The sequence below is a fragment of the Kogia breviceps genome, chromosome 11 (assembly GCF_026419965.1).
Source record: "Kogia breviceps isolate mKogBre1 chromosome 11, mKogBre1 haplotype 1, whole genome shotgun sequence".
NCBI lineage: Eukaryota > Metazoa > Chordata > Mammalia > Artiodactyla > Physeteridae > Kogia > Kogia breviceps.
Genome location: NC_081320.1, coordinates 51509804 through 51524804, shown reverse-complemented (window position 1 = coordinate 51524804; position 15001 = coordinate 51509804). Strand labels below are relative to the sequence as shown.

Below are 15001 nucleotides of genomic sequence, written 5' to 3'. Positions count from 1 at the left end.
TGTGGTGGCTTCTCTTGTTGCGGAGCACGGGCTCTAGGCATGCGGGCTTCAGTAGTTGTGGCTCGCAGGCTCAGTTGCTCTGCGGCATGTGGGATCTTCCTGGACCAGGGCTCGAACCCGTGTCCCCTGCCCTGGCAGGTGGATTCTTAACCACTGTACCACCAGGGAAGTCCCAGCAATGTATTTTAATTACAACATTGTGTTGTTCCTAAAGACCCTAAAGTATACTATTTCTGTCCTTGAGCCAACAAATTGTTTTTAATTGATCTTGATTATTTACAAAATGGTACTGCTTTCCTTGCAGTTTCCAATGTCATTATAGCAGACATCTACATGGTTTTTCTTTGAAGTCTTCAGTTTGTACTCCAGATGACTGCCAGATCAGACTTTTAATGACCTGGTATATGTCTTTTGGGAAAAAAAAAAAAGCAGCAACTTGTAATTAAGAAGAGAAAACCCAGATCACTGAATTAGCTAACCAGATTTATTTTCAGATAAATAATCAAATAAGTGGTTCTATTACATCCTATAATAGAAATTTATATCTTCTAATGATGAGTGCATTTTTTTAGCTGGCAGGTTTCCTCACATAATCCCTTCTTGAGTTTCTTAAGGTTTTTCCAGTATTTGTAGTTCCCTAATGACTTTAATTTTAATTTAAAAGATAATTCCTTTTAAAAAATTGTTCTCTTTCAAAATATATTTTGAGGACCTTTTATTCAGTTATTTTACAGTAGTGCTAATTGCCTTTACTGACTTTGGTTTCTCTGATCCTAAAGTCCATTTTCTTAACCACTCACTGTGTTATACAGCCTTCCTCCTATTATTCCTAGACCAAAAATCTGACAGAAAGGTGCAGAAAGTATTCTTGGATATCTAAGTTTCACCAGCCATTTTTATAGGCTGTTCATTTTTTATTCTGGCAGTAAGGATTATTTCATTTTGTCAAGTATTTATCATTTGGGCAGGAGTATGAAAACATACATATCTATTTTGACTTTCCTAGAAAACTATTATAGTATTGCTTTAACTCCATATTTTCCTCATATTTCTTGAACTGGGGTTTATAATGTGCCTTTTGATTTTAGTAACTTATGTACCATCTGAATTTATTGGGTACTGACACGGGGATTTTAAAAATCTATTTTTAAGTTCCTATGGTTTTTCTTTCATTTTTTTAGCTAATGTAACAAGAAACAACATTTTTTTTAGAACAGTAGAATGTGTTTTTGTCAATCAGTAAATCTAAACATCACTACACATGATTTTTTAGCTAGGTTCAGGAACATTTCATGATTACTTAGAAAAAGTTGGTAAACGTTTTTTTGAGAGGACAGATATTTTATGCTTGACAGCTATACAGTTTCTGTCACAAGTACTCATCATTCTTGGTGCAGCTCAAAAGCAGCCCCAGACAGTATATAAGCAAATGGGCACTCCTATCTTTCTAGAAAGTTTACCTATTTCAATTGATTCAATAGAATCAATAGGTCTTAGAAGTCAGAGAGTCCTTAAGTACTCATCTAAGGTGAATTACATAGGTGAGGTGGTATATCCTCATTTTCCAGAGAAGGTGTATGTGACAGATAAGTGACTTGCTTCAAACATAGCTGATAAGTGGTAAAGTGAGAACTAAATGGGGATCAGGGTTTCCCTGGTGGCGCAGTGGTTGGGAATCTGCCTGCCAATGCAGGGGGACACGGGTTCGAGCCCCGGTCCGGGAAGATCCCACATGCCACGGAGTAACTAAGCCTGTGCTCCACAGCTACTGAGTCTGTGCTCTAGAGCCCGCGAGCCACAACTACTGAAGCCCGCATGCCTAGAGTCTGTGCTCTGCAACAAGAGAAGCCACCACAGTGAGAGGCCCATCCACCACAATGAAGAGTAGCCCCCGCTCTCTGCAACTAGAGAAAGCCCGAGCGCAGCAACAAAGACCCAATGCAGCCATAAATAAATAAATACAATAAAATAAAATGGGGATCACCAGACTTAGTTTTTCCAAAAACCATTGACACCAACATCTAGGAGCTTTTGTTAGCTTCTCACAATAGTCTGTGCCAAGAAAACATGTTGGTTATAAAACATGTTGGTTATACAATGCGGTAATCATGAGCGTTGATAGGAATATCACTCAGCAATAAGAAGGAAAGAACTTTTGATATACGCAACAAAATGGTTGAATCTCAAAATCATTTGCTGAGTGAAGTAAGCCAGATAAAAACTTTTTTTAACATAATGTATGAGTCTACTCATATAAAATCCTAGAAAATGCAACATAATCTGTAGTGACAGAAAGCAGATGCCTGGTCATAAGAGTAGAGGGAGGGATAGATCAGATTACAGAGGGGTGCATGAAAATTTTTAAGTGTGAAAAAAATGTTTATGTTCATTGTGGCAGCTGTTTTATGGATGTAAATATATGTATGTCAAAACTTACGAAATTGCATGCTTTAGATATGCAGTTTATTGTACATTACTTTTACTTCAAAGTTGTAAAGAAAATGGTCACTGTGAAAATGATTGAAAATGCACTTTAACCCACAAAATCCTTTGAACGCAAATATATTCTTAAATCAAGAAAAGTTGTAAAGGAAGAAGTAAACTGTAAAAGAACCTAGGCTGGCAGTAAAATATACAACCCAGATCCTACCAGAAATGTTTTTGTGAGGCCTGGATCCTTGGTTAGTACTTCTGTCAGCTTCTAGGTGAATGTTATTTATGAAATACTCTACTAAATCAACTTACCAGTTTTTAGAACACGTATAGGCAACAAAGGCAAAGTTATTTTTACACTGCTGTCATTGGATGAGCTTGTGAGAGAATTAATGATTCTAGGATATTAAGAGGTTGCTTCTAAGAAGAATGACTAAGTTTTTTGAACTCTGGGGTGTATGTATCCATGTACTCCAACAACTAAATTACTGTCTTCAATTTATGTTATTTTATTTTTATTTATTTATTTTTTTTTGTGGTACGCGGGCCTCTCACTGTTGTGGCCTCTCCCGTTGCGGAGCACAGGCTCCGGACGCACAGGCTCAGTGGCCATGGCTCACGGACCCAGCTGCCCCGGGGCATGTGGGATCTTCCCGGACCAGGGCACGAACCCGTGTCCCCTGCATTGGCAGGTGGATTCTCAACCACTGCGCCACCAGGGAGGCCCTATTTATGTTATTTTAAATCAGTGGTTCTCAATCATGGCTGCACATAAGAATCACTTTTGGAGCTTTAAAAATTTTCATGCTCTGGACATACTTAAGACCAATTAAGTAAGAATCTGTGGGGATGGGACCTGGGCATCAGTATTCTTTAAAACTGGTGACTAAACAAAAAAACAAGGGTGAGGGTACTTACCTGGTGGTCCAGTGGTTAAGACTCCACGCTTCTACTGCAGGGGGCATGGGTTCGATCCCTGGTTGGGGAACTAAGATCCCGCATGCCACACGGTGTGGCAAAAAAAAAAAAACACGACAACTAAAAACTGGTGATTTCAGTATTCATCCAAGGTTGAGAACCACTGTGTTAAAGGTGCCAACTACTCTGATTTGAAATGTTAATATAGCTTGGTATTAAATTTTTACAGTGAGAATTCAGTATATGTTGGCATATTACTTCTACTTGCCATAATTTGTAAAGTGCTTGGGGACTATTTATTCAGACACTAGATGTGGTAGGTTTTTTCTGTCTTTCCCTCTCTATTTAAATTTCTCTCTCCTGCTCAGTTTGTCTGCATTACTGCTTTCTTTGGTCCAAAAACTGCATTTGACAATTGGCAGCCAAGTGCATGCATTAACTTTTTTTTCCTATTAACCACGATATATAATGCCTTTGGGATATGAGGAAGCCAAAGTACTAGAGAAGTAACTAAGGCAGTATATATTTATGGAAATATGTAAAGCTAGAGAAAATGACTATGCACTAGTGACCTAAATACCTTTCTTGTAGTGAATGTTTTTCTTCAACAGAAATAAAATTTTTGCAAGAATAAAACATGAATTCAGTTATGAAAGTACACAGAAAACTCTGCAGTGAACATTTCATGTCCAAAGAGAAGAACATCAGTGTTTTACTCGTATAATTGAGATCCTTTCATATTTGATCATAAATCACTGAGGGACCTAAGCCTTGAGGACTGTTGGAATCTGGCATGTGTCTTTGGGAAAGTTTTATTGTTCTGCTTACTTCATTAATACCATTGTTGTGTTTTCCTTTCCTGGAACTTAAATAGAAATTCTCATAGAGTGTTTTCTTTTTTTAAACAGTAACTTTTGGGGAGATAATTTATATGCTTAGTAGAGTCTCATACATGGTTATTTCTCTTTTTTTGAGACTGAATTTTGGTATTTTATAAAGACATGTTGGTTTTTCTTTTGTGACTTCTTGTTTTTCAAAACCAATGAGATGTTTTGTGAGAAACATTTAGCCACAGCTTCCATGCTAAACCATTTAGTAGTAAATTATTTCTTCTTTCTTCTGCTCAATTGTTCTTTCATAAGCATTTAGAGATTCCCTGCCTGTAGAGATCCTGAAATATAAATCTCTGTTTCTTTATTGTCTTTTTTATTTTTATTTTTTTAAATATTTATTTATTTTTGGCTGCACTGGTCTTAGTTGCGGCACGCAGGATCTTTAATTGTGGCATACAAACTCGTAGTTGTGGCATGCATATGGGATCTAGTTCCCCAACCAGGGATCGAACCCAGGCCCCCTGCATTGGGAGTGCAGAGTCTTACCCACTGGACCACCAGGGAAGTCCATATTGTCTTTTTAAAACAATGAATAATGTTACTGCCTTTTCTAGACTTAAGTTTTAGGGTACCAAAACTCCTCTAGTTTGGGGTTGTGTTCTCAGCAGACACAAGGAAGAAGATAGAATCTACCTTTACTGATATAATTTTTTTCTGGCCAACTCATCATATGCTCAATTTTGTCATTTTCAAGCAGTTAGATAAGAGAATATCACATATCAAGAGACTGTATACAATGGTTTTTTTAAAAAAAGAGTATGTACAATGGTAGACACACTCTGACTTCTAGGATCAAGACAGGTTAGGCTCTGGATTAAAAGGCCAGCATTTTGTCCAAAACATAGGTAAACATCTAATCTCAAAAGAAAGTAATCACTTATTTTTAATTTCCACAATTCCTTCTACAACAAGGTACACTGATCTCCTTGTATAATTCTGGTGGTAAGGAGTAAGAACCTGCTAAAACCTGTGATTAATAATCAGTTTATGCTGAGCTGTCTTACGTAGCATTGTAGCTTCATAAGCCGGAGCAGAGCCACCACAACTCCCTGCTTTGTGTCATAGAAGAAGCAAAATTTAAAGCACATTCTCTTTCTCATTCCCTTTCTTTCTTATACATACATACATTTACATGTGTACCAATATATGGGAAAATTTGTAAAGATGGGATATAGAGAGTAAATAAAATGCTATTTTATTTTATTAACACTTACCATTTTGAGATCATGTTGCTTTATTCTCAGTAGCTATGGAGGAAAGTTTAGAAAATCTTATTTGGTTATACATACTGTAATGCTTGGTCTATTTCTGATAATTCTTGTTTTTAAGGTTGGATTTTCACTTTTAACAATGTAATAAAGGAAAGCCTCCAGAGAAATTAGTCAAGCTAATCTAATAAACAAACCACCCTTTGTCAGTATGGATTGATAAAATTTAACAGCTTGAGGATACTTAAATCAGTTTAGAATACTTTTTTTAAAAATTTATTTATTTATTTGGTTGCACCGGTTGCTGCAGGTTGGACTCCTAAGCTGCGGCATGCAAACTCTTAGTTGCAGCATGCATGTGGGATCTAGTTCCCTGACCAGGGATCAAACCCAGGCCCCCTGCATTGGGAGCATGGAGTCCTAGCCACTGTGCCACCCGGGAAGTCCCACATTTTTTTTAAATAAAGGAATTTTCCATTTTATATTTTATATCACGTTTTGAACATTGAGTTTATTTAAGCTTTAATTCTGAATGGGTCATTTTATATTTTATATCACGTTTTGAACATTGAGTTTATTTAAGCTTTAATTCTGAATGGGTCAACGCTTTTTTGTAGCTCAAAGATGTGTTTCATAATAGTTTGTTTTCTAAAGTTGTGGTCCTAAACTTAAAGTTCCAAGATATAATTTGTAGAAGGACAGTGCATAAAGTCTATAACAACACAGAAAATAAATAGAATAAAAAATTTGGTCCTCCTCGAAAGCCATTGTCATTTTCATTATGTTCATTTTTGCTAAAAAACAAACATGGAGATCCACAATTTAAAATTTAAATTCTGACTAACTCTGAATTAGCTATTTACAAAAAATACCTTGTACAGAAGGAAATGTTTTACAAAAGAAAAAAAGATGCTAAAAAACTTTTAACGTTACTAATTAGAATGAATATTTACATAACAGAATAGGTAATAGCTAGTGGGGAAAAAAATGTAAGTGGTCATCTAGTTTTGAAACAATTAAAATCAGAACTTTTCAGTAGTTGATAATTTACCCATTAAAAAGTAGACATTTGGGGGTATGTTTATGTAAGAATTATGTAATAATAAGTGGTACTTAATATTTTTGATGTATTAAGATTAGAATGCTCTACTATTAATATGCTTGGTTTTCTTAACCAATCTGTTCAAAAATTTATATAATGATTTTGCATTTATTTTGGTCTTAAATGACAGCCTTTTGAGACTTGATCCATGAGCAACATTTGACATACTTGACTTCTCTTTACTTTGAAACACTTGTCTTCCAGGACATCACATTTGCCTAATTTTCCCCCTAATTTTCTAGTCCGTTCCTTTTTTTTCCCTTTTCATATCTTTTTTTTTGCTGGTTCTTTCTCATTTACCCCACTTCTCAATGTTGGAGTGTCCCTGGGCTTGAGTTTTTGGTCCTGTTTTCTTCCCTATCTCCAGCACACTTCCTAGGTGATCTCATTTAGTTTTTTGTTTGTTGGTTTTAATTTATTTATTTTTGGCTACATTGGGTCTTCATTGCTGTGTGTGGGCTTTCTCTAGTTGCGTCAAGTGGGGGCTACTCTTTGTTGTGGTGCATGGGCTTCTCATTGCGGTGGCTTCTCTTGTAGTGGAGCATGGGCTGTAGGTGCATGGGCTTCAGTAGTTGTGGCCCTCGGGTTCTAGAGCGCAGGTTCAGTAGTTGTGGCACATGGGCTTAATTGCTCTGCGGCATGTGGGATCTTCCCAGACTAGGGCTCGAACCTGTGTTCCCTGCATCGGGAGGCGGATTCTTAACCACTGCGCCACCAGGGAAGTCCCAGTTCTATGGATTTAAATACTATCTATAGCCTAACAACTCCCAAATTTATATCTCCAAACTGGATTTCTCCCTTAAATTCCAGGTATATACTTATGACATACTTGAGAACTCTATTTAAATGTGAAAAAAGGTATCAAAAAATTGAATATGCCCCAGGCTAAGTTCCTTCTTTGCCTCCCATATTTGTTCCTCCTCTATTTTTTATCATCTCAGTCAGTGGTACCTCCATTCTTCCGCTTCATAATCTCTTTTTCTCATGCCCACATCTAGTCCGTCATCAAATCTTGTTGGGTTTAATTTGATTACTTTTCACTACTCCCCTCTACTCTGTTCAGATCACCATTACTTCTCTCCTAGATTATAATTACATCCTCCTAACTGACCTCTCTGCATCTGCTCTTTAGCCTATTCTCAACACACAGCAGTGTGTCAATAGAGTGACTGTTAAAGCCTAAATCAGTTAATGTATTCATGGCTCTCATCTCACTCTAGGGGCTTCCTTTCACAATCAGATTAATAGCTTTCTCCCTTGCTCAGTCTGCTGTAGCTAGACCCATGCTGATTGCTGATTCATGGATTGTGCTAAGCGTGCTCCCTCTTTAGGGTCTGTGCATTTGCTGTTCCCTCTCTCTGGATTGGTCTTCACTCAGATATTTATAGAGTTAGCCTTTTCACTTTCCTGAGGTCTTTTTAAAAAAATTCATCTTCTCAGTAACGCTTTCACTGACCACCTCTCTAAAAGTTTAGTCCTCCACTTTCTGCTTTAATTTTTGAAAACTTTATTGAGCTATAATTTCCATACAATAAACTGTATGCATTTGAACTTTCCAGTTTGATTAATTTTGGCTGGTATATACACTTGTGAAACCACCATGGCAGTCAAGTGACAGAATGTGTTCATCATCCCTTAAAAGTCTCCTTCTTCCCCTGTACAATCCATCTCTCTCTCTCCAGCACAGTTCCTAGACAACCACTGATCTACCTTTTATCATCATAGATTAGTTTTTTCTACTTTGTTTTTTCTTCTTGGCACTTATTACTATCTACCATGCTGTATATTTTATTGTAATTATTAATCTTGTCTGTGCTCCACATTAGCATGTAATGGAGTGAGGATTATTGCTGTTTTGTTCACAGCTGTATTCTCAAAGTCTAGGATGCTGCTTGGCACATGATATTCAGGAAATAGTTGTTGAATGAATAGATGAATCATATAATTCACTATTTTACTAAGCATCTACCATGTATCATGCACTGTGTAGGTGTTGAGGATGTATCAGTGAACAATACGGCCAAGTCTCTTATCCTAAGGAGCTGACAGTAAACAAAAAATATTAGTAATTAGTATAAGAAAGTGTATCAGAGACTGAAGAGCCTTACCAAAGCTCAGAAGAGGAAATGGCTCTCTACCCAGGAAGCTGAGGAAGGCAACTCTAAGGAGGTACATTTGCATTTGGTTTCTCTGATTTCAACTCTGATTCAGAGTTAAATGTCATGAACTAAGAAAAACAAAAAAGTTGGTACAGGTAGTATGACTTCTCTAGAATTTATGAACATAACCCTTGCGTTTATTAGCACATAGGTGTGACGTTTGGCACTGGATTAGTACAGGTTGTCCTTCCCTTCCTCCCTTCTTTCCTTCCTTCCTTCCTTCCCTCCCTCCCTTCGTTCGTTCCTTCCTTCCTTTCTTCTTCCCTTCTTTCCTCCCTTCCTCCTCCCTGTCTCCCTCTCTTTCTTTCTTTCTCTCCTTCTCTCTCTTTCTTCCTCCCACCCTCCCTCCTTCCCTCCCTCTCCCCCTCTCTCCTTCCCTCTCTTTCCCCCTCTCCTTCCCTCCCTCTCCTTCCCTCCCTTCCTCTCTTCCTCTCTCTCTCTTTCTCCACCCTCCCTCCTTCCCTCCCTCCCTCCCTTCTTTCTTTCCTTCCTCCACTTCCTACATGTTGGTTTTCCAGTTTCTTAAACCACAGGTGGTAACAGGTACCAAGAAGTAAATTGGCAGAAAAATCATTGTAAGCAAAAGCAAGACTCATTTACTACAGTGGTTCTCAGCATCACTGGGTATCAGACTCACTGGAGGAGCTTTTAAAAATTATTTAAAAGCCTTTAAAAAAGGGCTTTTCCTTTCGTTTGAGAGAGGGAAGTCTTCTCTAAGGAGGCAAGCTGATCTGAGAGCTCAAAATACATGCAGAGGGAACAGCAAAGGCAAGAAGTAGGCCTTGGTAGGAAATCTGAACTTTTATTCTAAGTATAATAGGAAACCATTGGAGGGCTTCAAACAAGGGACTGATACAATGTGATTTATGTCCTCATAGGACCCCTGATACATGTGTGAAGGATGAATAATATAATCAAGAGTGAAGCCATGATACCGAGAACTCATTAAAAAATATCACTATGGTTGGAACTGGTTTTTTGCACATTAAAAGCTATTCTCTTTTGCTTACAAATCTCTGTGTGGTAATAGTTAGGTAAAATGTGGTCTCAAAGTAAAAACAGAAAAACCCCAAAACTTCATCCTTCATTCTGTTAGCAAGGTTAGGTATACAGAATGAACAGAGCCAAAATTAATACTCCACTTCAAAATGGAGTTACGTGGACTTCTGACAATCTTCATTCCACATTTTTACCTCTTTTCCACAATTATGACAATCTCCTTCCTTTTTAAATTTTATTGTAACATGTTTCAAAATTTGGCAAGCCCGGGGGCTTCCCTGGTGACGCAGTGGTTAAGAATCTGCCTGCCAATGCAGGGGACATGGGTTCAATCCCTGGTCTGGGAAGATCCCACATGCCACGGAGCAACTAAGCCCATGCGCCACAACTACTGAGCCTGTGCTCTGGAGCTTGTGTGCCACAACTACTGAAGCCCGCACACCAAGAGCCCATGCTCCGCAACAAGAGAAGCCACTGCAATGAGAGAAGCCCATGCACTGCAAGGAAGAGTAGCCCCCGCTCACCGCAACTAGAGAAAGCCCACGCACAGCAATGCAGCCAAAAATAAATAAATACAATAAATTAAAAAAAAAATTTTGGCAAGCCCAGAGATAATACAAACCATTATTGTGCCAAAAGGGAAGAAAGTGAAGCCAAGAGAACACTTAGAGGGCGCTATGATACTGGTCCAGGTAATATAATATTAGCCAGGAAGATGGAGATATAATTTTAATAGTCGGTGTGGAGAGAAGTGAGCAGAAAGGAGAAACATTTTAATGTATTGTAGATGAGTTGCTTTGGGATGGGTTGGAAGGGATGTAGAAAATGAAAGAAAGTGAGGAATTGGGGATAACTCTTTTTTGCATGAATATGTTAGTGTAAATTGGTAACTCTAGTCTTTGTTTGAGTCTTATTGATAAATTGGCCATCTTATACACAACTTGAGTTTTTCCCCAGCCCTTCCACTGGGGAAAAAAGTAAATCAAAAGCAATTAACATTTGGCAGTTAAGAAAATGCTTTTGTGCTGAAGTAATTTTATTTAAAACCCCCCAGTTTATGAAGAGATGCATTTGAGATTATTGAGCTTAAATTTTACCTAACAGGCTTTTAAAAAAAAAGTCATTGTTTCTTATGATGTACCCTTTTCTGTATGTATATTATGCTTCAGTATAAAGATTTAAAGAGGTAGAGATATGAGTGTTTGTGTTTGTAAACTCATTGCACCTGTGAGAACAGGGCTTTAGCACAGCTGCAGTCCTTGGCTTCTGACTGATATCCTGCCAATAGGCAGCCCCTGGTGTTGGACTTCTTTCAGATTGTTACCATTCATGCTTTTTGGTTCTATTCTTGTGGACAGTTGGGGTGCTTGAGAGGAAGTCATGAAATCAAGCCTTAAGAGGATTTGGAAACAATTTTTTTGCTAAACTCAGGGTGACAGCGTATCCTGCCCAGAAATGTTGAAACTGCTTGTGTTTGTCTAGTATTTGTGTACTGGCTGGTGGGCTGTGGGCTTCATTCCATGTATGCTGCTGCTCTACTGCCAAGATGAAGGCCTCTGACCCAAGCCCATTCTTAGCACTTTTTAAAATTATGTAAACTATACATACATAAAATTTACCATTTAACCATTTTTAAGTGTATAGTTCAGTGGTATAAAGTATATGGTTACAGTGTTGTGTAACCATCACCACTCTCTATGTCTAGAACTTTTTTATTATCCCAAACAGGAACTCTGCACCTACTAAACAATAACTCTCCATTGTCACCTCTCTCTGGCCCCTGGTAATCTCTGTCTACCTTCTGTGTCTTTGAATTTGCCTGTTCTACTAGGTACCTCATGTAAGTGGAATCACATAATAATTGCTGTTTTGTGTCTGGCTTATTTCGCGTTGCATAATGTCTTAAGATTCATCCATTTTGTAGCATTGTCTCAGAATTTCAATGCTTTTTAAGGCTGAATAATACTTCACTGTATGTATACCACACTTTATTTATCCATTAATCTGTTGATGGACATATGAGTTGTTTCCATCTTTTGGTTTTTGTGAATAATGTTACTGTGGACGTGGTGTACAAATATCAGTTTGAGTCCCTGCATAGGGTGTATACCTAGGAGTAGAATTGTGAGAGCATATGATAATTTTATGTTTAAGTTTTTGAGGAACTGCAAAACTGTTTTCCACAGTGGCTGCAACCACTTTATATCCTTTCCAGCAATGTGTGTTCTAATTTCTGCACATCCTCATCAACATCTGTTATTTCCTTCCTTCCTTTTTTTTTTTTTAATTGCCATCCTAATGGATGTCATTCCCTAATGATTAGTGATGTTGAGCATCTTTTCATGTGCTTATTGGTAATTTGTGTATCTTCTTTGGAGAAATGTCTACTCAAGTCGTTTGCCCACTTTTTAATCTGGTGGTTGTTGTTGTTGAGTTATAGGAGTTCTTTATATATTCTGGATATCAATCACTTATCAGATATATGATTTACAAATATTCTCTTGCGTTCTGTGGGTTGTCTTTTCACTCTCTAGATAATATCCTTGGATGCACAAAAAATTTTAATTTTGATGTAGTCCAATATATCTATTTTTTCTTTAGTTTCCTGTGCTTTTAGTGTCATGACCAAGAAATAATGACCAAATCCAGGGTCATGAAACTTTTCCCCTGTTTTCTTCTAAGAGTTTTATAGTTTTAGCTCTTATGTTTAGGTCTTTGATCCATTTTGATTTAATTTTTATATATGGTGTAAGGCCTTTCTTAACACTTCTGAATGGATTTTTAAACAATGATTTCTCAATTGGGGAACAGAAAGTGGGACATTTGAATTTAGAAGCTAAGTTTCAGTTTTATCATGTTTCTGAACTTTCTAGATAGCTCTGTCTGTAATTAATCAAAGAGCGCTCAGTAGTATCACCCAAGTTACAGGTGGCACTTAATAATGAGTGGTAGTCACTAGGAATGAGCTCAGATTAACTGCCAAATAAGTTCAACATCCTTTTCATTGTCAGGGTTATTAACTTAAGTAGATTAGAGGAAGTCAATAATTGTGGAAGTATATCTGAATTTTAATAAGTCATTTAATAGTCTGTGGTTGTAGTAGAGAAACAAGAACTGAATTATGATGATAAAGCTCATGAGTGCATAGCTAATTGAGTGGTGACATCCAAACAACATTGATCACAAAGTGAGTTTGGGACTTCCCTGGTGGTTAAGAATCCACCTGCCAATGCAGGGGACACAGGTTCGAGCCCTGGTCCAGGAAGATCCCACAGGCTGCAGAGCAACTAAGCCCGTGCACCAGAACTACTGAGCCTGCACTCTAGAGCCCACAAGCCAGAAGTACTGAACCCGCATGCCACAACTACTGAAGCCCGCATGCCACAACTACTGAAGCCTGCGTGCCTAGAGCCCATGCTCCGCGACAAGAGAAGCCACTGCAACGAGAAGCCTGCACACTGCAATGAAGAGTAGCCCCTGCTCCCAGCAACTAGAGAAAGCCCGTGCGCAGCAACAAAGACCCGATGCAGCCAAAAATAAATAAAAATAAAAATAAATAAATTAAACAAAAAAACAAAGTGAGTTTGACCAGTTATCCTATGATAGATAACTCCCCCTCACACATTCCCTTAGTCTAGAAAAAACAGCTTAGCCCTCTAGGAATAGAATTTAAGGTTTCCATGCTCTATCACCTATTTATATTGTACAGTCCTACCAAGAGGGACTGTATTTTCCATACATGCATATCCTTTTCTGTTGCTACTTGGAATGTTCTTTATCCATCCCCATTTTCACTTGGTTAAATCCTCTCTCTTCTTTAGAGTTCATATTACTGACTATCTCTGCCATGAATTCCTCCCTAGTTATCTCAGCTGGATCAGATAATCTGAATTCTCAGGATATTTGAACCTTTCTTTGGCATTTCATACAACTTAGATTTAAAATGAAAAACAAAGCACCTATATTAGTGTCTAACTTAAGCAAAAAAAAGGAGGTTAGCAGGTTATGTACTTAGGAAGCCCAAAAGTGGTTCTTGGCTTCAGATACCTCTTGGCTCTCTCTGGCTCTGTTCATGTCATTCTGTAAACAAACTTATTCCCTGTGGAGGTAAAATGATGGCTGTCAAGCCCAGACTTATCTTTTCAGCTTTGCAATACCAGTGCAAAGAGGTACTTCTCTCTTCTCAATGTATATATATTGACTAAAGGCTGAAATTCTTATTTACCCTGCTTAGGTCACATAGCTACCCATGGAGAAGTCACTGTTTACAGGAATTAGGGTAATTGAAACTTGCAGTATTTGCCCAGCTCTTTAACCAGGGGTAAGGTAAGGTACAGATTGACAGCCAGTGCCTTGTTAGTTTATGCCTTCAAGAAACCGATATATTTATATGTGTGTGTGTGTGTATGTGTATATGTATATATGTATGTATTTTTTTGTCTGCACTGCGCAGCAGGTTAGTTCCCCAACCAGGGATCAAACGCATGCCCCCTGCAGTGGAAGCGTGGGAGCTCTAACCACTGGACCACCAGGGGATTCCCAAGAAGCCTACAATTTATCATTAATATATGTATCCATTATAGCCTCAAAATATTAAAGTAGGTGTTTGATAAATTTTTGGATGAATTGATAAGGGAGAGAATCCATGTGTTAGTTATCTGCTACTGCATAACAAATTACCCCTGACATTAGGGGCTTAAAAAACAACGAACATTTATTACCTCACATAGGAATTTGGGAGCAGCTTAGGTAAGTGATTCTAGCTTAGGGTCCCCTGTGAGCTGCACTAGGTGTCGGCTAAGGTGTAGCCCTCCCACAGCTTGACTGGGACTGGAGGATCTGCCTCCAGGCTCACTCATGGCTGTTGGAAGAGGCCTGAATTCCTTTCTTGTTTTTGGCCACTAAGTAACATAGCAACTGGTTTTTTCCACAGTGGGTGATCCAAGAGAGAAAAAGTAAGCAGGAAGCCACAGTGCCTTGTATGACCTAGTCTCTGACTTAAACACCATTACTTCTGCTTTAAAAAAAAAAAAGTAAATATATGTCACAGTTTATTTTTGCTGGGAAATAATGAGGGATAGACCAGTATATCAAGTATGAAATTAATGAAGTTAGCTCTTGTTGGCTTGTTATTGTATGTTTTAGTTTTCATCTGTTTAGCAAATATCTGCTGAGTGTTTAATAGCAGAATAACTATAGCTATTATTTATTATATCCTCACCATGTTCCAGGTACTGTTCTAAACATATTTTATGCATTGACTCATTCAGTTCTCTTACCAGCTCTCTG

General features: G+C 38.0%; 1 protein-coding gene across 5 annotated transcripts in view; it reads left to right on the top strand.

The window, feature by feature from the left end:
• COMMD1 (copper metabolism domain containing 1) overlaps nt 1–15001 on the top strand; it is a 154705-nt gene that overhangs the window by 74357 nt on the left and 65347 nt on the right. The gene's annotated exons all lie outside the window — the stretch shown is intronic.